Genomic DNA, 22,879 nt, shown 5'->3' on the forward strand with positions numbered 1-22,879 from the left:
TGCATATCAGATCTCTTTCTCTCTTAGATATTCATGCCGTGTCGAAAGATGATATTTGCCTAATGATCTTCTTCTCCTTATATAGCCTTAGGCCTTTCTCAATACCAAGAGCCAAAACCATAGTAACACAATACCATCAACTTTAAAACTAGGGATCGACACGCCCGTCGAGACATAATGGTCCGAAATCATAGGCACAACTTCCAAGGTCTAACCACCATGAACCAAAGGAACCTTTCCACATACACGCGCTTTTTCTGAATCGAACTTGCGTGTACACGCGACTTGGGCTTAACGAAACAGCGTGTATGAGCTTTCTTGCCATGCTGTACTGAGATCTGTCTTCTGATTAAGTTGCCATCACCTGTACTAACCTTTGAGCACCTGTACCATCCACTGAGTGAGTTGCCATCAAGGACAACACTTGAACCATAATGCCAACAATCTCCCCCTTTGGACTTGATGGCAACCACCACACCAAGTCACTCTCCCCCTTTGACATCAAGGGCAAAGGGAGGACCAAGATATTCTCTTCCTTGGTAATCCTTCTGCTGTCCATACTGCTGTCCATACTCCCCCTGAGTACATGCTGAAATCTCCAAGTGTGCTCCCCCTTTGTGAATGCCAAAGAGTACCAATCTATCCATCCTGCTCACCAAGTGCTGTTCATGCTTCCCTTGACTGTAGGCAAGATCTGCAAAAGATGTTCTTCAAGAAGAACATGACTCTATACATCATAAAAGACCTTCCTATAACCAAAGACTCATACATACATCCATTTCTCAACTAAGTGAGAATATACAAAAAAATGACTCATCCACCCAACCAAGTGGGGATACATCAATATTGACTCATCCACCTAACCATGATAATACATGAACATTTCATCATTCATCCCAGGCATAGTGGGGAAACCAACAAAGGCCGTTACATGACCTTGACACCATAAAAGAGACAAGAGAGATACATGACATAGAGACAACAGATCTAGACCAAGACTTAGGAAAGACACCAGCAGCATCTGATAAACATCTTGTTAGATCAGCAACGAGAATTTCTTTCTGAGCTCAATCAACCAAAACATCTGAATGCCAACAATGCTTTATGAGACTTTTGAGCTGCTCCCCCTGAACCTGTGCCTGAATACTTCTGACATTCCTATTGCTGTTCAGAACTTCAGAGTTTTCCTTTGCTGTTCAGAACTTCATATACGCGTTTTATCCTGTATAAAGCAGCGTATGTACGCGGATATTCTTTCTGCAACAAGCGTCCAGCATACACGCGACTTACTCAACATAAATCCGCGTGTATACGCTCATATCCCTTCCGTAACCTGCGTATACCAACTTTTCTGTAGAACAAACAAATTTCAACAACAGAATGAAGCATCAACTACTCCCAGCTTTTGTCTGAGATATTCAAAAGTTTCCCTGGGCAGTGGTTTTGTGAGAATATCAGCAACTTGCTCCTTAGAAGGAACATACTCCAATTTGACCTTCTGCTCAAGCACTTGTTCCCGAAGAAAATGGTACTTGATTGGTATGTGCTTGGTCTTTGAGTGCATGACTGGATTCTTTGAAATGCTGATTGCACTTGTATTATCACATAAGATAGAGACAGGTGGAGTGCAAGTGATTTGAAAGTCCTGCAAGGTCTGCATCATCCAAAGAAGTTGTGTGCAACAAGATGCTGCAGCCACATATTCTGCTTCAGCTGTAGATAAGGCAATCGAACTTTGCTTCTTGCTGAACCAAGACACTAATCTGGAACCCATGAAGAAAGCACCTCCACTTGTGCTTTTCCTATCATCCACACTTCCAGCCCAATCTGCATCTGTGTAAGCATGAAGAGTGAGATCTGTATTTCTAGGATACCATAAGCCATAGTTTTGGGTCCCTTGAAGATATTTGAAGATTCTTTTGACTGCCTGAAGATGGGTTTCCTTTGGGTTGGCTTGAAATCTTCCAACCATCCCTACTGCATGAGTAATATCTGGTCGAGTACCTGCCAAATAAAGCAAACTCCCAATCATGGATCTATAAGTGGGTTGGTGAACTGCTGCTGATTCATCATTTGCACTGAGGCTGCATCCTGTAACCATGGGTGTACATACTGGTTTTGACTCTTCCATGCCATACTTCTTCAAGATCTGCTTGAGGTATTTGGTTTGAGACAAGAAGATACCTCCTTCATTTTGTTGGATTTGCAATCCAAGAAAATATGTCAATTCTCCAAGAAGTGACATTTCGAACTCTTTCTGCATAACCAAGGCAAAGTTTTGACTCATAGTTTCTTCATTGCTGCCAAAAATAATATCATCTACATAAACAACAAGAATTAGCAATTTGTTATTTTCAACTTTTATATAGAGATTGCTATCTGCTGATCCTTTTGAAAAGCCTTGTTGGTGAAGATATTTGTCCAACCGATAGTACCAAGCCCTTGGGGCTTGTTTGAGCCCATAGAGAGCCTTTTTCAATCTGCATACAAGGTTTGGATCATTCCCAAGAATGAACCCATCTGGCTGCTCAATATATACTTCTTCTTCTAAGTCTCCATTCAGGAAGGCTGATTTCACGTCCATTTGAAATACCTTGAAGTTTTGAAAGCTTGAGAGAGCAAGGAACATTCGGATGGCCTCTAGTCTTGCCACAGGAGCAAAGGTCTCTTCAAAATCTATTCCTTCTTGCTGTGCATACCCTTTACAAACAAGTCTGGCCTTGTTTCTAATTACTTCTCCATTTTCATTTAACTTATTCTTGAAGACCCATTTTGTTCCTATTACATTCTTATCTTTTGGTCTAGGAACTAATTCCCAAGTGTTGTTCCTTTCGATTTGCTCAAGTTCTTCATCCATTGCTTTGACCCAACATTCATCTTTGCATGCTTCTTTCACATTTTGTGGTTCAATGGAGGAGAGTAGAGCCAAGTAGCTTGAAGCTTCTGCAAGTGTCCTTCTTGTTTGTACTCCTGCTTCTTTCTGCCCCACAATCTGAGTTTCTGGATGATTCTTTTGGACATATCTGGATGGAGTCTTCTCTTCTATTCTTGTCTGCTCCTCTGGTTCTTCTTGAGATTCTTCTTCTTCTTGAGGTTCTTCTTCTTCATCATTTCGCCTTTGAGAGTAACCTTCATCTTCTTCATGATGAACTTGCCTAGGAATATATCCCTTCTCATCAACCACTATATCAATACTGTCAACAATTCTGCCAAGTCTTTTATTGTAGCACTTGTATGCTTTGCTATGTGGAGAATAACCAAGAAGAATGCCCTCATCTGCTCTAGGTTCAAGTTTGCCAAGTTGCTCATCAGTGTTCTTAATATAACATTTGCTCCCAAAGATTTTGAAATGCTTCACGGAAGGAGTTTTACCACTCCAAAGCTCATGAGGTGTTTGAGTGCTGTTTACTCGGACATTTGTTTTGTTAAGAATGATAACAGCAGCATGTGCGGCTTCTCCCCAGAAGGTTGCAGGAGTACCTGATTCATCGAGCATAGCACGAGCCATTTGTTGGATAGTTCTGTTCATTCTTTCCACAACCCCATTTTGCTGAGGAGTTCTAGCTGTAGAGAATTCTCTTCTTATCCCATGTTCATCGCAGAAATCAAAAAATTCATTTGATGTGAACTCCCCACCTCTGTCAGATCTGAGGCACTTGATTTTGTGTCCTGATTCATTTTCGGCCAATGCTTTGAAGGATTTGAATTTTTCGAATGCTTCATCTTTGTGCTTCATAAGCCCTAACCAAACAAACCTTGAGAAATCATCAATGAATAATATCAGATATTCTTCTCCTCGAGGTGACCTTTTCCTAAATGGACCACATACATCTGTATGGACTAGCTCAAGAGGCAAGCTAGCTGATCCTTCCTTCTCTGGAAAGTTAGTTCTGGTCTGCTTTCCAAACTGACAAGATTTGCATATGGTGTTGTCTGGAATTTTGATATCTGGAAGATCGCGAACTGCCTGATATTTGCATGCTTTCCTTATTTGTGAGAAGCTTAGATGTCCCAACCTTCGATGCCATAACCAGTGCTCTTCATCCTTGCTAAGATAGCATTGTTGTTGTTCTTCTTCAAATATGTACAGATTATTTGGAGTTCTTTTGCCTTTGAGAACTGTTTTACCTGTATCAAGATCACGAACAAGACATCCATTCGATCTGAAAATAACCTCTGTTTTTTGATCACACATCTGGCTGACACTTAGAAGATTATGTTTCAATCCATCAACATACAAAACATTTCCAGCCTTGACCTTTTCTTTTAAAGGAGCAATACCTTTTCCTTTTATAGTTGCAGGAGTATCATTTCCAAAAGAGACTTTCTTTCCCTTTTCTAAAGTAGAATAAGATTCAAGTTTTTCTTTATCACCTGTCATATGTTTCGAACATCCACTGTCAATGTACCATAGATTTTCCTGTCCTTCTGCATAAAATGCTATCCCACATCTTTCTGTTTGAGGTTCCTTTATTCTCCATGTTTTGGTGCTTGTGGCTTGTTCCTTTTTCTCCTGAAACCTGCTCCTGCATTCAGAGTCTTTATGACCAAAATTATTGCAAATAGAACATTCAACTTCATTTTCAAGCACCGAAAAGTTGTTATAGGTCCTTTTTGTAATCCCTGTCATACTTCTTTGTTTTTGAGCTTCCCTAGTCATGATTGTTTTATATGCAACACATTGAGCTGCTCTGTGACCAAAGTTGTGGCAAGAAAAGCATTGTCCATTGAAGAAGCTTCTGCGGTTATTGAATCTACCAGCCAACTGATTGTAATTTCTATTTTCATCTATTCTTGAGCCAAACTGAGAAGATTTTACCTGTGGTTGGTTGTAGCTTTTGTTCATCCTTAAGGAGGATTGTCCCTGATAGTTTCTGTTTGTAACTCGTCCCTGCTTTACCTGATTATCTTCATTGTTCTTCCGCTCATTTCCTCTTGCTGCATCAAGATAACTTTTTGAGGTGGATGCTTGAGAGGTTTCTCCATTATAGCCCAAACCTGTTTTGTTTAGAGGAGACCGCTGCACACTAATAATCTCATCCAAGGTTTCAGATCCTTTGACAAATTTAAGATTAATAGTTTTTGTTTTCTCAATTTCTTTTCTGAGACCAACAATTTCACCTTCTAGTTTTTCAAGATGTTTTTCTTTTCATCAATCTGAAATTGCAAAGTATCAATAATCACATTCCTTTCTTCTATGCTTCTCTTGAGTCTAGTGATTTCATTATAGAGATTATCCACATCTATAGCATCCTCATAATCATCATCTTCAAATGCCATTAACAGCTTATATTTATTACCTTGTTCATCTTCATCACTGTTTGATAAGCCATCACTATCTTCATGGGTGTAGTAGCTTTTCCTATTTGCACTTTGTTTCTTGTTCCATCTAGCAGGTTCTTTTCCTTTATCCTTATAAGGACATTTTGCAGCATAATGACCTACTTTCCACAAGCAAAACATTTGAAAGGTAGCTTACCTCTGAACCTTCCAGAACCCCTTTGAAGATTTCTGACAAAATTTGATTCTTCTTCCTCTTCTTCTGGAACATGTCTTGCTTCATAGTAATCTTCTTTTCCTGATGCCTTAAAAGCAGCTTCCCTTCTGTCAGATGGACCTCCCTTTCTCATTTCATAAGCGGTTAGAATTCCATGTAGCTGAGACATAGTGAGAACACGGAGATTTTCTTTTTCTTCTATTGCAGATACTTTAGATTCAAACTTGGGAGATAAAGATCTTAGAACCTTTTGAACAACTATAGTTTCTCTTACTTCTTCACCCAAATTTTTCATACAATTAACAATCTCATCTACCCGGAGAAAATAATTAGCCACACTTTCATCATTATACATCCTGAGAGTCTCATATTGAATCCTGAGAGTTTGAAGTTTAGCTTGCTTTACCTGTTCATCTCCTTCATAGCTAGTGATCATTTTGTCCCATATTTCTTTTGCTGATTTGAAGTGCATGACCTTCATGAATTCTGTTTGAGATATACTTCCTAATAGAGTAGCGACTGCTTTTGCATTTGTTTCATATGCCCTTTTCTCATCTGGATCTGTAGGAGTAGCTGAAGGAAAAGCATAGCCTGTTTCTACAATGTCCCAAACTTCTGTACCAAGAGATTGAAGATATGCAGTAACTCTTACCTTCCAATAATTGAAATTTGTTCCATCAAAAACCGGTGGCCTGATTGATGCTTCTTTCTCGTAGTTGCTCATGATGAATGATCTTCCTTCAAGCGATCAAGCTTCTCTGAAGGACCTGCTCCGATACCAATTGTTGGAAATAATACTGAGAGGGGGGGTGAATCAGTATTATCAGATTAATCAAACTTTTCAAATGCCCAAAACATATACGCTACTTCAGTTAAGTGAACCAGCGTGTACACGCTACTGTGACGAAGTAAAACAGCGTATAAGCAGAAAACTCACAATTTAGTTGGCTTATTCTTCAATTAAGTGCATCAGGACATTATTCATCATATTAACAGTAAACATGTGCAGTATAACAAAACAGATAAAAAGCCACACACATGAACACCAAGATATAAGGTGGAAACCCAATGTGGGTGAAAACCACCTGCTGCAAGTTGTCTCTATCTTTCTTAATATGAAACTTCAGTTTACAATCTTTTGTACTGGTGCAGCCTTATACCAGTACGCAGGCTACAACCTGCAGAAGGCTTCAACCTTCTCTCGTTCTCCAAACTTCCTTGGAAGGGAGCTCCAACCCCCTTTTGCTTTTGTACTAGCCAAGATACTAGTACGTAGGTGCTGACCTACAATCTTCCTTCTTCCAGGTATCACTTTTCATACATTTTCAGACTTGGATATTCCTGAAGCACAACATTACAATCTGAAGACCACAATTCATTCAATTTTCACAACAGATCATTGAAGCATAAAACAACCAACTTTGAATCACTGAACCACTGAACCCTGTCAATCACCAGTTACCAGAACACAGAGCAGACTACAGAACTCTGTAATAACAGTCAGATCCCACTGTAAACCCAAATCAAGCTTCAAAAGATATACGCTACTTTAATGAGCAGAAACCGCGTATACACGCGCTTTTACCGAAGCCAACCTGCGTACAGATCTAAAAATAAACTTTCTCAACTTGCAGCTGTACCAGATATTAGTTAGACTCAGAACGTAACATTGCGACAATATGCAGATCTAGAAATACGCATAATCAACCATAACATGATAGTGCATTTCAAACCATTTGATCCCGATCTCTCCTTAGATCTAGTTCTCCATCAACCGATGAGATCTCTCCTTAGCTCAGATCAACCAACTCAGAACCTGCATATCAGATCTCTTTCTCTCTTAGATATTCATGCCGTGTCGAAAGATGATATTTGCCTAATGATCTTCTTCTCCTTATATAGCCTTAGGCCTTTCTCAATACCAAGAGCCAAAACCATAGTAACACAATACCATCAACTTTAAAACTAGGGATCGACACGCCCGTCGAGACATAATGGTCCGAAATCATAGGCACAACTTCCAAGGTCTAACCACCATGAACCAAAGGAACCTTTCCACATACACGTGCTTTTTCTGAATCGAACTTGCGTGTACACGCGACTTGGGCTTAACGAAACAGCGTGTATGAGCTTTCTTGCCATGCTGTACTGAGATCTGTCTTCTGATTAAGTTGCCATCACCTGTACTAACCTTTGAGCACCTGTACCATCCACTGAGTGAGTTGCCATCAAGGACAACACTTGAACCATAATGCCAACAGATGATACTATAAACATAACCTGACTGGGCATAAATGAAATCAAGTTTTAGAGCTATTTGGAGTGCCTCTTCCTCAGACCAGGGAAAGTGTGACACGACATCTTTGGCAATGGGGGCCAATAGTGATGTAAGAAACCAATCCATATAGACTCGATCTTTGAAGTTAGGAGCTCTATAGATGCTCCTCCTTCTACACCATTCCTGAACATGGTTAGAAACATGGGTGGCAGAAGTTTGACGGAAAGAAGTTAAGGGTTTAGTACCGGTATCATAACGGAAAGGTAGCTAGAAATATGAAAGAAAGGTTGTGGCAAGAGTTTCTAAACCGGAATGGGTTGCTCTAGACTGGTCAACATACCACTTAGCAGCAACTCGAGTGAGTGTGCATTGGAACAAACAAAGATGAATGTATTCTTCAGTAATGGAATTAGATGACCAACACATATGGAAGTAGTGAACATGATTAGTTGGATCTTCTCTAGGCTTACCTTCAAACTTGGGGATGTCTGAAGGGAGTTTAGTAGGCATTGTGGGATCGCGAAGAAGAGGATCATTCATAAGCTGGCTAAAATATGGGAGACTTAAACTAGCCATAAAAGGAAGTAAGGGAGTAGGAGTGACCACACCGTTGGGGGGTTCCGCTAGTGGGGGTTACCATGGTTAGCACCTGGGTTACCACCCTCAGTTCTTGTAATCACATTGGTGCCTGACATGGTGGTGATATGGGATTGAGAAGATGTGGAATCAGAGGATGAACTGGATAAATCAGCAGAATTAGAATTAGAATCAGAATGATGACTCGATGGAGGACTAGGAGGACGAACTCTAACTCAACGTGGAGGAGTAATATGTCCTAACGGGAAATGAGGGTGAAGACCTCGAATTCGACATGACAAATGCCTTGGAGGTGCAATGGTGTCTAAACTAACGGATGATGATAGGAATAAAAGAGAAACAAACAACAAGCAAACACCTAGTGCAGTGGTGCCAAGTGTAAACTAACTATTTTAATGATGTTACTCTAATACAAGAAAACATGTCCTATCAAAGAAAAAGACCTCTAGCCTTCCAAATAACTTCTTACTTGACGAAATCTAATCCCTACAAGCAGAGCTATCCAAAGGTGGGGTAGAGGAAAATCCATCATGATAAGATAGAGTACCTACAACTAAAAACCATTCATCACAAGCTGACATTAGTACGAAAACCCTTAACCTAACATATTTCATGAACCCACCTGTTAGGGATGGAACTAGTGAATGGTTGAGTGACTGACTAAGGGGTTACATAGTTCCATAGGACAAGGTCCAGGACTGAGTCTTAAGACTATGAAAATGTTTAAGATATTGCGTAGTTGAGGGGCTTAAGAGCTCAAGGTTAGGGATTGAGGCTTGAAGATGCCCACTGCACAGTTTTGAAGAATAAAGGCCAATAAATTACATATTTGAGGGACTCAAGGACTCAATGTCAAGGCTAGAGACTTGAGACTATGCAATGCACATTTTTGCATGCTTGGGTAGATGTAGAGCATAGTTGAGGGACTCAAGGACTTAGGCTAGAGGCTTGAGCCTTGAGGTTTCCCACTATGCATTTTTGGGGGGGTAGGGAGGATAGGTGATTATGCAATTGTGCAATTTAGGAGATTACGGTTGAGGCTTGAGCCTTGAGAGTGCAAAATGCACAATGTTGACTGGGAAGGAGAGAGAAATTATGCAGTTTTAGAGATTAGAGGCTGCATTTGAGCACTGTGATTGCGTAATTCGTAGTACTAGAAGGCAAAGAGTGCGCATTGTGTAGTGCCAAGGGACAAGGATGATACTAGAGGGTTGAGACCACGCAATGCATAGTTCAAGCTCGACAGAATGAGGCTAGGTGGCCCGGTTAGGGATTTTTCCTAGTTGGACTAAGTGTTGGATTAGTGAGATGAAGATGAGAAAAAGAGAGACTCTGAGAATGATCAAACACTTATATCACTTGATGACATGACAAGGAACACTCAGAATGTATGAAACAACATTGCTTCCTCATTGCAGCAACTTTGTGACAACTTCTACCAAGTGCGACACAAAAGATATACTTTGTGACAAAAGTGGCGACACTTGTGTGACAATGGCTAAAAATTTTGAAATGAGTGCGCAACATGTCTACATGATAGGAACAACTCATTATCATAAATATTGCCCCTTCAAACAAGCCAAAACTCTGGTTTACGTGATAAGTGACACTTCCCATGTCCAAAACTGACACATGCCATACAGAAAGAAAAGAGCGAACGACACTTGCAATATGTGAACAACGGTGGAAGTGCCACGTGCCATAGCGAAGCTAACATGAAAAGGACACTAATTAGAGTGAAATAAAGCAAAATAAATAGTAAAAAACATGAAAACAACACTCGCGAGAGCAAAGGTGCGCAGACAGTTTGAAAATCTCACCAACAAAGTAGCAACACAGCCGAAAGTGAGAGACTCTCAATGAAAATGCGCACTAAATTTTGACATGGTTTGAGCATAACACAAACACTATATTGAAGGACTATGCTAGACCTGTTCAAGCTTAGGTGAAAGAACATACTCATGAATTCATTACAGACTGAGCATGTGTAAGAAGGTGACTTTGACACTTGAAATCCAAGACTGGAGATCGAAACCTTAACAAAGCATTTCCAGCCAAGAAGTGACTATGGAACAGCTGACCGCAAGATCCACAGTAGGCTCCAAAATTTGAGTGTAGGAAAAAATTTGGAGGGTGCTTATCACAATTACAACACTAGTTTTCTAGGAACCATGTTAGACCCTAGTGGGACCAAGGGATGTACAATTACCTTAGTCCCTTATCTACTTGGAGGCTTCACACTAGTTACACTGATGGATGGGTCTCATCTTCCCTTGCTATCTTCTAATGTGCAAGTTATGGCTGTACAAGATCTGATGACAAACATCAACCAATGATCAATGACTAAGCTTGACCTTAGGTGTTGGAGCAAGTGGAGGGTTTTCCACGCGAAATCACTTGATAGATCACATAACCCTTATCATATATCCGACAAATTTATATTAGTATGAAGGGGCAAGGAGGGTGGGGGGAGGGGGTGATGGTGTTTGGGAAATTTTGAAAACCATTTACAAAATTTCCAATACCACTTTTCTTTGAGAATATTTCTTCAAAGAAGATATTTCTTTGACAAAAGTATTATAATGTGATCTCCGCCGAAGAAACCTTCTCAAAAACTTGATATGGATCACAGAAGCTTAAATTCAACAACCACTTTTGTTATCAACTGGAACCACTTTGGTGATATAGATTTGAAATCGACCTTTGAGCCCCACACAATGCACCTTATACCCTTGGCCTACCACCATGGCATATCCATGATACCACCACCACAACATCACACGCATGGCATCTATTTTATCATTGACATTAGTGTATGGAAAAGATTCCGAATTTCTATAATTTCAAAAAATCATAATTTTTCCAAGAAATAATTCAATTGTTGAGGCATTCCCTAACTTAGCTTCCACATAAAAAATCACTTGTTCTTTGGCCTATATGGGCCATGCATTATAAACTAGTGCTTTAATACTAATCTATGACGTGTTCCTGCTCAAGTAAACTTGAAACTTTGCATTCTTAGAAAATTTAAACTTCTAATACATTCTTTAATAGCCAATATAATAGGGAAATGATGCATGGAAAATAATATTTAATGCAAACAATCACAAAAAATGTAACAAATACAATATAATTGCTCATACACAAAACTAAGGAAATATTATTCAATATAAACACAATGTGATTATAATGTAAAGAGAATATATAAAGCACTTATCTTTAATAAATTTTGCAAATTTCCTACAAACATTGGACATTCCATCCAATTGTAGGTGTTGTTGCACATTTACTCTCTACAACAAGTCGTCTCTCAAGTGGGGCTATGATTCCACAAGGAAGGGTTCTTAAGCCAACTGTATCCCTCATAGATAAACAACTCTAGAGATTTCTCTATTCACACAGTAATAGAATATTCAAAGTTGTAACAATTTGCTAAACCAATCTTGTAGTATTCTCAACTTCAAGTTCTCTTTTCTCTTCAACATACACAACCAAGGGAAAGGAATCCCTTTCTTTGCAATGTTGTCAACAAGGTTATTGTATTTCCCTCCAAGGATTTAGTGCTACTAATTAGGAAATTCCAATGCTAAAATATCCAAAGAATCTCAACCACAAGAAATTTGATTAGCAATGTCAATGCATCCATGCACTTAGGCATCTTTCATAACATGAAATAATAATAGTTTTTTTTTAATGCAAAATCAATACTAATGTCTCTCATCAATGGAACTCTTCTTCTCTCCAAGTAGCAAGAACATCCAAAAAATAAAAGAATGAGTGAACCCCCAAAACAACCAAGAAGGTAAGGTTAAATATGCATGCTCTTAAAGTCCAAAAGAAGCTCACATAACCGCCTTTTTTTCCCTTAATTTCAAAAATGGGTCTAATAAAATATATTTGAGTGGTCTAACCTCTTTAACTACCCTCTTTCTTGTGAAATCATACCCCTATAATACTTATTACACCTCCTATAATATTTGTCCATGTTGATTAGAACTGATGTATTCAAATCTATTACATTACTAAACTTTTTGACCTTTCATCATATATAAATATACAATATTAAACTCCATCAAAATAATAATATTACACTAAAAACACCTTCATCATTATCATAAATTATCAAAATATTACTTACATATTATTCTAACCCTTAAAAAAAAAAAATTCCCATAACACTTTTCATTATCAATCCACTCCATTATAAAATTAACTTATAAAATATATATCCAAATATCTAAACTTAATAACAAATACAAAATTTACAAAATTCCTTACAATTTTACAATAACCCATCCTAAAATCTACCATTTACTAAAATTTATTAGGTTTTTACTTAATTACATAATAGATTTTTTTTTTGGTACTCCGATCTTAAAATCGAATATTTACTAAAGTTTATCATGAATTCTATTGAGATAACATATTCTAATTACACATAAATTCAACCATTTTAAACACTATACTTTATCAATATGATATACACCATTTAAATATAATATGCAAAATTTTATTAGATTAAAATGATTTTTACATCCTATATATAATTTTATTAAAAAAACAAATTCGGCATAAATACATTTTATAAATATAATATATTTAATTTTTTTAAATAAAAATATTTTTCACTTAATCAAAAAGCAATAGTTTAGCTTTTTTGTTCTACAATCATAGAAATTTCTACCAGATTTTGATAAAATTTGGTAGGGATTTTTGTAAATCATATAGCTGTTAAATTTAAATTTCAAGGTTTTGACTGCCTCAAAGATTTTTAATGGTGTTGAATCTATTTCCACCATCAAAAACATGAGTCAAACACTGCTAGTGATTTTTTAATGGTGTTGAATCCATTTCCACCATAAAAAAAAATGCCAGATTCCGACCACTTTTAACAATCTATTTTTTTAATTTTTTAGAAATAGTTACCGGAGAATCCACAGTAAAAACTATTTTTTCGTCAACTTTTCAAATCCCAACTAGAATCCATCATAGAACTTAATTTTCTAATATTTTAACCATACACACAATTCATTGACCCTATGGCCTTCTGGCCTTCTGTGTAGATCTTCGGTGTAGATCTTCCCAATTTACATTGAAGTTTGCAGGCCGAATTGGTTGCAAATATAAACCACCTTCTTCCACCTTTGCTTTTCTGCAATTTAGTTAATTCAATCTCGTGCATAAATAGTTAATTCAGTTCTAGGTAAAGATCCTTTCCTAATCCCACCTTTACATTTTCCTCCACGGTATATGAATTTCCATCTTGGCCCACTTGTCTTTAATCTCATTGCGTAACAACTTCAACTTTACCGGAGTAGATTACAAGTCGAGAAATATTTATATCTTTTCATGGGGCAATGTAGTGGATGAGTGTGAAATGAGCATTGGGCAATATAGATTTTTAGGTATATACAATTTTTTTAAAATTGGGTCATAAAACTTGTGAAGACTAAATCTCTTTATCTAACTATTCGACCAAGTTTTTAAGACTAGACTCTTTACTGTGTGGTCGAAATCTGTGATACCCTACTCCAGGCCTACACCAGATTGAGATCAAGGTAGTTAAGCTCAACTTCAATGTTTTGGTTGTTGGAAAAAGAAATTACATAAATTGATCACAAATTTTTGGAATATTTCAAAATTTGATGATGCACAATCAAAAATAAAATAAAATAAAAATTAATTTTGAAATATTCCCAATATCTATGAGGTCCTTTTGAAAACATTGTGGATGGATCTGCAAATAGTCAAAAATTGAACAACAGATGCCCATTACTTTTATGAGGAGTCGTCTAACTACGGGGAGGAATTGCGTTGACGGCCAAAATTGGTTGCAATCTCCTTAAAAAAATTTCAAAAAATCTTGTAGAGGTAGTGTTTGAATCGGTTTTTTTGATAGTGGAAATGGATTCAGCACCATCAAACTGCGACACTTAAAATTTTGAAATTTAACAACTATAACTTGAATTTACAAAAATCCTTGCTGGATTTTCTCTAAATATAACCAAAATTTCTATAACTTTCCAAACAATTCCTTCGCCTCATTAAACTTCACGCTCTTATGATACTACAGAACTCAAAACTCAAGACTCGGGCCGTGGGGACAGTCAGTTTCCCTCTATTAGTGGTCACCACTGCACAGACTGGACCTGAAATCATCGCTTACTCACCTACCTTACCTATCTCCATCACTAGGTAGGTAAATGATTCCCAGATGAGATAGGGCGCACTGGGCAGACAGGGCAAGACGTGCACGATGCGTTGAGAATCTCTCTTCATCTTTCTGCATATTTTCTTAATCAAACAAATCCGTCCGGCAGGCCCGACTTCTCATCCAACGTTCTTTTGGCATTTTTATAAAATTTTCCCACGCACTTATTACTTTGTGGAAACTGTTGCGTCATCAGTCATTTTGACATGAAAAGAAAAGCAAGAAGCCTGAGATGACAGCTGACTCTCCAGTGCCTGATGCCAATTCCTCCATGCCGCTACACGATACTAAGTACACAGTTTCCCTGTAAAGTTATATATTTCCATTAGCGTACACTAACTTAACTGTCACACCATCTATTTTCAAATCTACAAATAACATAATGGGATGGTGTAGATGAATGGTTTATATGGAGTTTAGTTTTATGAGGTTATTTGTTGAAATTTTATGGTAAAAGATTGAAAGTGAGAACATTTATGGAAAATAAAAACAGTTCGAAAAGACATTTGGCAATGGTAACATCTGACAAATCCTTTTTTCGTACAACTTTTGGCTTGGCTGGAGAAAAAAAATAGAAAAAAAAATAAAAAAATCTTAGATAGAGTGAAGCATAAAATCACACTGTCATTGATCTAATGTGTTCACTAACAAACAATATCAATCTCGTAGTGCTGCATAAATGTTATTATACTAATAAATAGGCATCTAGTAGTGCTGCATAAATGTTATTATATTTAAACTTCATATATCTGGGTGTATGAGTAGTTTATTGAGGTTGAGGAATCTTTTGGATAGCTAAAAGTAACCAGATATCTTGGTGTATGAGTAGTTTATTGAGGTTGTGGAATTTTTTGGACAGCTAAAAATAACCAGAATTCAGGCAAAATAATTTCAAAAAATATTATAGAAGTAGTGTTTTAATCATGTTTTTGATAGTGGAAATAGATTCAGCACCATTAAAAACTTGTAAGGCACCAAAAATTATGAAATTTGACAGCTTTTACTTGAATTTACAAAAATTCCTACAATAATTTTTTTCGAAATATGGACGAAATTTTCATAACTTTGAGGGGAAAAAAACATAATTGTTAGACTAGACCATTACTGCATTTAATGCAGTACTGTAGTAGTGCATGCAGTGCATTAAACATGGTATTAGTTGGGATATGCACTTTATATTATAATGATGGTGTATAGCTTGATTTATAGTGCATTTAATGCATTTTTGTGAGGTGCAGATTGTTTGTTGTGTTTACTTGTATTATTAGTGTGATTGAAAATTGAGATACAAAGAAAGCCAAATTAAAGAGTAGTTTGTTTTTCCATTATTTCCAATTATTTAAAAATTATTTATTTTTATTTTTATTTTTTATTTTTTCTTCTAATATATAAATCCATCTCTTTTAGAGTTACTTTTACATCTACATGATATCCCATTATCATGTGTATTTTAAATATGTTATTATTTGAATTTTTTTAATTATATACTTTTAGCTAGCTTTATTTAAAATTTAATAAATTTTTGGAGAAATTGTTAAAATTATAAATGTCACCAGTTGATATTGCATAATCTAGGTGCGATTTTTTAGAATGTTAAACCTATTTTTATTAAAAAAAAAAGTAATTCTAGCAATGAAAATTTCCAATTTCACCTAAAATTGGGTGACAAGTTAAAATCATAATTATAAAATGTTTAGACTTTTTCCTTAAATTATTTTTGATCTTGAAGTCTTTTAAGCAACAAGTAAATGGAAGTAGGTAGAAGTTGAATGCCCATATTAGAGCCCTCTTTTTTATCATTGCAAAGACATTTTACATTGCTTCTAGTTCATAGCAAAGATATTGATTGATATATAGTTTGGAAATGTTAGAATTATAATTTAGTTTTGTTGAGGATATTTCACTAAAAGATTTAATTATTTCATTCATTCATTATATTTATCTTTTTGGATGAATGTGATGTTTGAATATCATACCTTTAGAAAGAAAACAAAATAAAGATATAAAAATTTCTTTCATGATGTTATTCAATCATCTTCATGTTAAGAGATCAATCCCTCGTGATATCATTCTTGTAGAATTTGGCACAACACCACTCAATACTTTGGTGATCTTTCATGCAATGACAACAGTACATAAGCTTAGAGGGATGGACAACTCATAGAGTGGTATTCTTATGATATCCATACCTTGCTTTCAAATCCTTTATTGAGAGGGAAAAATATATGACAAGTTTGGTATGTAAGGGCCTCTTCATTGCTTTACCACATTGACCTTGATATCGATAGCCCACCCTCATGTATCTTTTTAGTGGATGTTGTTCAAGGATATAAAAGCAAGGGTATTTGTACTTGCATTATAAAGCCTACTTTTTTATCCACATATTTTGAACCTTAAGATTTGCTTTCTTCCAATCATTAACACTACTTAGACTTGTATTTTTGATGTTGTGATGGCCTCATTTAGCCCTAGGGTATACCAAACTCCAATTACTTTATAACTCAATGCTTTCTCTCTTCCAACCCCAATTACTTTGTAGCTCAATTGCTCCTCTCTTCCATCTTAGAGTTTACTCCCACAAGATTTATATTGAAATAAATCCCATATTCCTTGAGAGCACCATATTTCCAAAACCTTACCTTAAGTTCTAACCCTAGGGTGAACCCACAGAGCTCATTTACAATTTTCGACACACACACCGGGTGGGAGGTGAAGAAAAGAATTGCTTGATCAAGCAATATTTCAGCCTTCAATCCAGTTATTTGAGGGCTTAAATATTGTTCGATCAATCTATAAAACAAACCCTCAATCGATCTCCTATGTAACTCGCGGTTACTTACGCTTATCTACTACTAACTATCTTTTCAAAATTCCTCCCAAAACGTAGCGTGTGGAATATTTAAAGAAAATGCTCGATTGAGCCTTTCTAATTCATTAAAATGCCTTGCCATCGTCTGCGCATGCATTTTTTTCATAGACCATAGAGATAACAACTTGACCAAGGAGAAAATAACTCGATCGAGGATCCAAAAGCTCAACCCAACCACCCAAAGCTCGACCAAGGAGTAGAAAGAACTACAAAATGTTTGGTGATTGAGGTAGGTTTTCTATCATTGTATGCTTCTTCTATTTTTTCTTGCATGCAAATGAAAAATGCATATAGGAAACTTGTTAATTTCTTAATAAATGAATTAATTTTAAATGAAAACCACCGCGTCGAAAGCCACCATAAGAAAATCACCACTGAATACCCTATTTTTTAGCACAAAGAATTTTTTTATAGGTTCCATGCATGGTGAAGATTGTATATTTTTTTGTAGAAGTATCTTTTCCATAAGATATATCATAAAATATAGTTATTTAGAAGCTAAAAGTTTTCTAACAAATATTTTTCTCTATTTCCTTAGTATCTTAAGAATTTCATAATATAAAAATTTTCCAAGTGAAAAACTTAAGGTGCTAAACTTAAAATGATTCATTTGAAACTAATTCTCAAACTAGTCACAAACCATAAATTTCATAAACTAAAATAATGAAATAGACCCAAATTACACTTTGACCATATTTACCTTTATTCTCACTCCCCCAAAAATATTACTAATTAAAAATTCTAAAATAACAAATTTAATATTTTTGAAATAATACCTTCAAAATATTCATAATTATACAACATTATTTTAATCATTAATTTCATTAAAATATCATATATTAATAAAAAATATTATACTTCTTTTTCATTAACCATGCTCATTGATAAATAATATTATACTTTAATTTTCCATATTATACCTTTTAAATTATATTTTTAATTAAATATAATATAAAATAACTTATATGAAATTTTGTAACTTTCTCAAAACTTTAAATCATTTCAATCACAAAACCATTTATATATTATTTTCAACCTAATCTGAAATGTTTCTTTGCTTATCCATTATCTCTATTTTCATTAACTATGAAACAAGTTCTCTCTAAAAATACGAGCCTCTTATAGTGTACACAATATCAAAGAAGCATAATCACCTATTAGTATATCACAAATAGTTACATAAGAGGTATCTATCTATAAACACAATCACATATTATCATCCTATTCTATAAATTGTATAAGCGGTCTCTACTTCTGCATATCAATATTATATTCTAAGTTACATAATAGTATCTACTGAAAAATATGTTTATTCATTTTTATTTTTATTTTTTTTAATAGATACTATACAATTAAAAATGTTTTTTTTTTCAAAATATGTTTATTCATTTATTTTTATTTTAATCATATTTAACATGGTATTTTCTGGTAACGATAAGTTTTGTTTGAAAATATATTATTTATTTAAAATTTAAAGAATTTTATGACTTTTAATAAATACATTATTTTTTAATATTATTTTAAATGGTTCAAAAATATATTATTTATTTAAAATTTAAAGAATTTTATGAGTTTTAATAAATATATTATTTTTTAATTGGGTATAAATTAAGTTATGATATATGGTCGGTTGAAAGTTTTTATGGAAATTTAATATATCGTGTTGTAGTTATTTATGTGTTATTTGATGTATTTATTTAGATTTTAGAATTTTGATTTGTAGAAATTTTTGTAGGATTATTTTTTTTGTTTATATATATTTGGGGTGATTTGTGTATCATTAGTAATTTGATAATATGTATTTATGTAATTTTCATATCTTTGAGTTATTATTTGATATATACATGTTGTTCGTACACACATGTGTAGGATGATTTGTTGTATTCATATGGATTTCGGATATAATATGTGTATTCAATGGTTTGATAGTGTTGTACATATAATTATATAGAAAATGGAAATCAAATGAGAGCACTTACATCATATGCAATATAATATACTACACTAACATCTTCATTAGATTTGTACTACACTAATATATTGGTGTTACCATGAATGACCTTCCTATGTCCTTAATTGAACTACTAACAATAGTTACAAAATATGCTTTGAGGAATATTATGTATCTTGTACCATGATTTCTTATAAATAACCTTCCCATCACATCTTATGTTCATTACATTCCTACCAATGAGAAGTTGTGGCCATGGTTCTCCAACATGACAATATTTAAAAGGAGTAAATTGAAGAAAAATCCCATGATATCATTTTGGTTTATACTTTCCATGCCACTTCTAGCATATTTATTGACATTCCTATCCACATGTTGAAGAAAATATTTGTTAAACATTTTTCCACTACTAAAATTTGAATATCTTTCTCCATTTTTCAAATTACATTTTAACTTATTTTCTAGCCATAACTCATTTAACCTTTTTGTATGGCCTCAACATGCCATGCATGTCACTTGAGTTTGGGTTATTTTCATTATAAAAATTCCAATTCTATTTCTTTAAGGGATTTTTTCTTTCTATAATCTCCTATATCATCATTTACTTGCTTCACTCCCTAAACATTTCCTTAACACTTAACATTTCACATTTATTGTCCACCAATTTATTTATTGATGGTGTAACCAAAAAATCTATAAACGTATCCCCAATCTTGCATCTTTCACAATTTCTATGTATGTCTTCCTTGCAAACACTAAAGTACACTACATATAGTGTTTCACCCGCAACCTTGTCATCCTCCTGGACATCAATTATCATTTCTTTAGAAATGCACATGTTTTGTCACTTAAATAAATATTTTAATATATATATATATATATATATATATATATATATATATATAAACAACTCCTTGTTCGGGGTGTGAGCTAGTTGCATTAGGATCATCGTTATGATTAATGTGATGAAGGGCAAGGCTCGAAGGTGGCTTCAATCTAGCCCCCGCACACTTGAGCCGTATGGAGAGGTGTCATTGCACATATATATCATTTATGGCACAGGGGAAGGTGGCATGACCACTTCTGCATCGGGGTTTTATGATGGCAATCTTTCAACTTCAACCCACAGTTTTCATGTTCTGAGAGGGGATAAGGCTATAGGTCTGTTGGTAGCTCGACGTTTGAACATGAAGGAGATCCACGTGGTTTTCCACCCAGGTGCAATTGGCCGCATTCCCTAAATGATATATCTCAGCCAATATGTTTCTTTTCTTGGCTTCTCTTGTTCCATCTCCCCTGTTCTCTCAGTTTCTCTATTTTACCACTGGAGAGGTGGTTATATTTCAATTCTTGTAGTCAACTTGAAGCTTACTTGCGATTTTTGGAAGGAAAAAATGGTTTTTTTATGATGGATTGTCTGAATACTGCAATATTGTTTTTGTTTATTATGGAATCTTGTTATCTTGCATGGGGATGTATTGGGGTTTTCTGGTCTGGCATTTTATATCTCATGCATTAACACATGCGTTTATTACCTTGACTTCTCACTAGTTTTGTTGGTCAATAAGTATTGGGATCTCCTGGATATGGTTTTTCTTAGTCTATCTCTTTATCATATCCTAAGGCGACTTGGGGAGCATTGGTGGTTGTCTTTGAACTCCTGGGCTAGATCCAAAGCATTTTTCAAGGAAATTTTTGGGTATACAACCTGCGTTCTCACTATTATCTGCATTTATGCCATGGTATCCTTATAGGTTTATTTGAACCGAGAGGGTTTCGGGATTTTAAGTTGGTCACCTGCCGCGAGCCCGATGTTATAACACCTTGTTCCAAGGTCTGTCATCCTCGTGATCTTAATTTAAACAATCACATGGCTCGCTCCTCTATCAAAGGCTCTCTGAAAGTTAGAGGTCATGGATACGGTAGGAATCTAGGGTCAATCCACGAAGGTAGTCAACCCCAACCGCACCCAGTGAGAAGTAAAGTCCACAAAACCACCTCATGACTCATCTAAGATGCAACTCAAGCATTTCAAATTGGTACTCTATCTCAGGTTCGTTAGTTAATGTTAGGTTGGGAAGCTGAGTTGAACCAACATGTAGCAGACATAGATATTGATTTGGGTGATTGGTAGGATTTGATGCCTGACAAAGCTCATTCCAGAGGCAGGTCTTCATAATAGAAACAGACAATATATCTCTATTAGTTAACGAAGAGTATAGTAGCCAAATCCTTGCCTAACCCTTATGTTGATTCTTCCAATTTTGGTCATGGACTTTCACAAATTCACAAGGAATTTCAATTGATTCAATTCTAGCTCTAGCAATAGAATGACTGTCATAGTCACATTGAGAGACATATTATGTGCCTCTTACAGACAAAACTACCTGGTTCGAGCATAAAGGATCCAACTCCAGTGGATTCTTCTGATGACTAGTAACATGTCTGGATTAGTTTTGGTTTTTAATTTTGTCATATGAAGCAATTGCAGAGTATGTTTTTTGGTATTAGTTATTTAGAATCTAGAAGGTTTAGAGATACTTAGACATATAAAGCTTTTCTAGACTGTCTTCAACTTTCTATTTTTGGATGGCCTATAATGCAATTAGATGGCCAACCGATCTGGTTTCCTTCTGGGAAATTTGAGGCCACCTAACCACTTGAATTCTCATTGTATGTTAGGTCCTTATACTACTAGTGTAACCCCTTATTGTTATTAGTACAACCCCCTTCTTATATTGTTGTGCCCATGTAGTCCCCATATTGTTATTATTATGCCCCATAGAAGCCCACTATTGTTATTATTGTGCCCTTACATTATTATTGTTATGTCGGCTCTGATTATATTATGACCTCTTAGACTCCTATATACAGAAAGGAGGTCTTGTCATTTGTATCATCCAAGAATTGTTCATTTGTATAATGTAAAGGAGGTTGCCCCTCGAAGAGACTGAATTTTAAGACACTAATCTATCTTTTCTATCTTTTTGTGAGTTGGTTTCATAACATTTGGTATCAGAGCTTTGGATTCTAGGGTTTTGCTGCTCTAATCAGGTCATCATGGTATTTTCTCTATAACTTTTTTTCTTCGATGTTTCAGAAGTTAAAAAAAAACAATTTGAGAAGAAATCTTGCTGAACTGCATGTCCGAATTTCAGATCTTATCTCACTATATTTTCGGAGATATGATATGAGGAAGTTAGGGTTTTTGTAGGCTCCAGAATTTCATCTAAAACATGTCATCGTGGTATTTTTTCGATAACCTTTTTGCTACAAAGTTTTAGAAGCTAAAGAAAAAACCCATTTGAGAAGAACTCGTTCTGAATCTCGGGTCTGAATTTCAGATCTTGTTTCACTATATTTTCGGATATATGATCTGAGGAAGTTAGGGTTTTTGCAAACTCCCGAATTACATCCTAAACAGGTGACCTTGGGAAAATTGTCACAACTTTCTCTCTGAGCAACAAATTGAAATT

Source organism: Pinus tabuliformis, chromosome 7 (assembly GCF_031772625.1).
Source record: "Pinus tabuliformis cultivar Carrire ecotype Pingquan chromosome 7, CPIR1, whole genome shotgun sequence".
In the NCBI taxonomy this organism is placed as follows: domain Eukaryota; kingdom Viridiplantae; phylum Streptophyta; class Pinopsida; order Pinales; family Pinaceae; genus Pinus; species Pinus tabuliformis.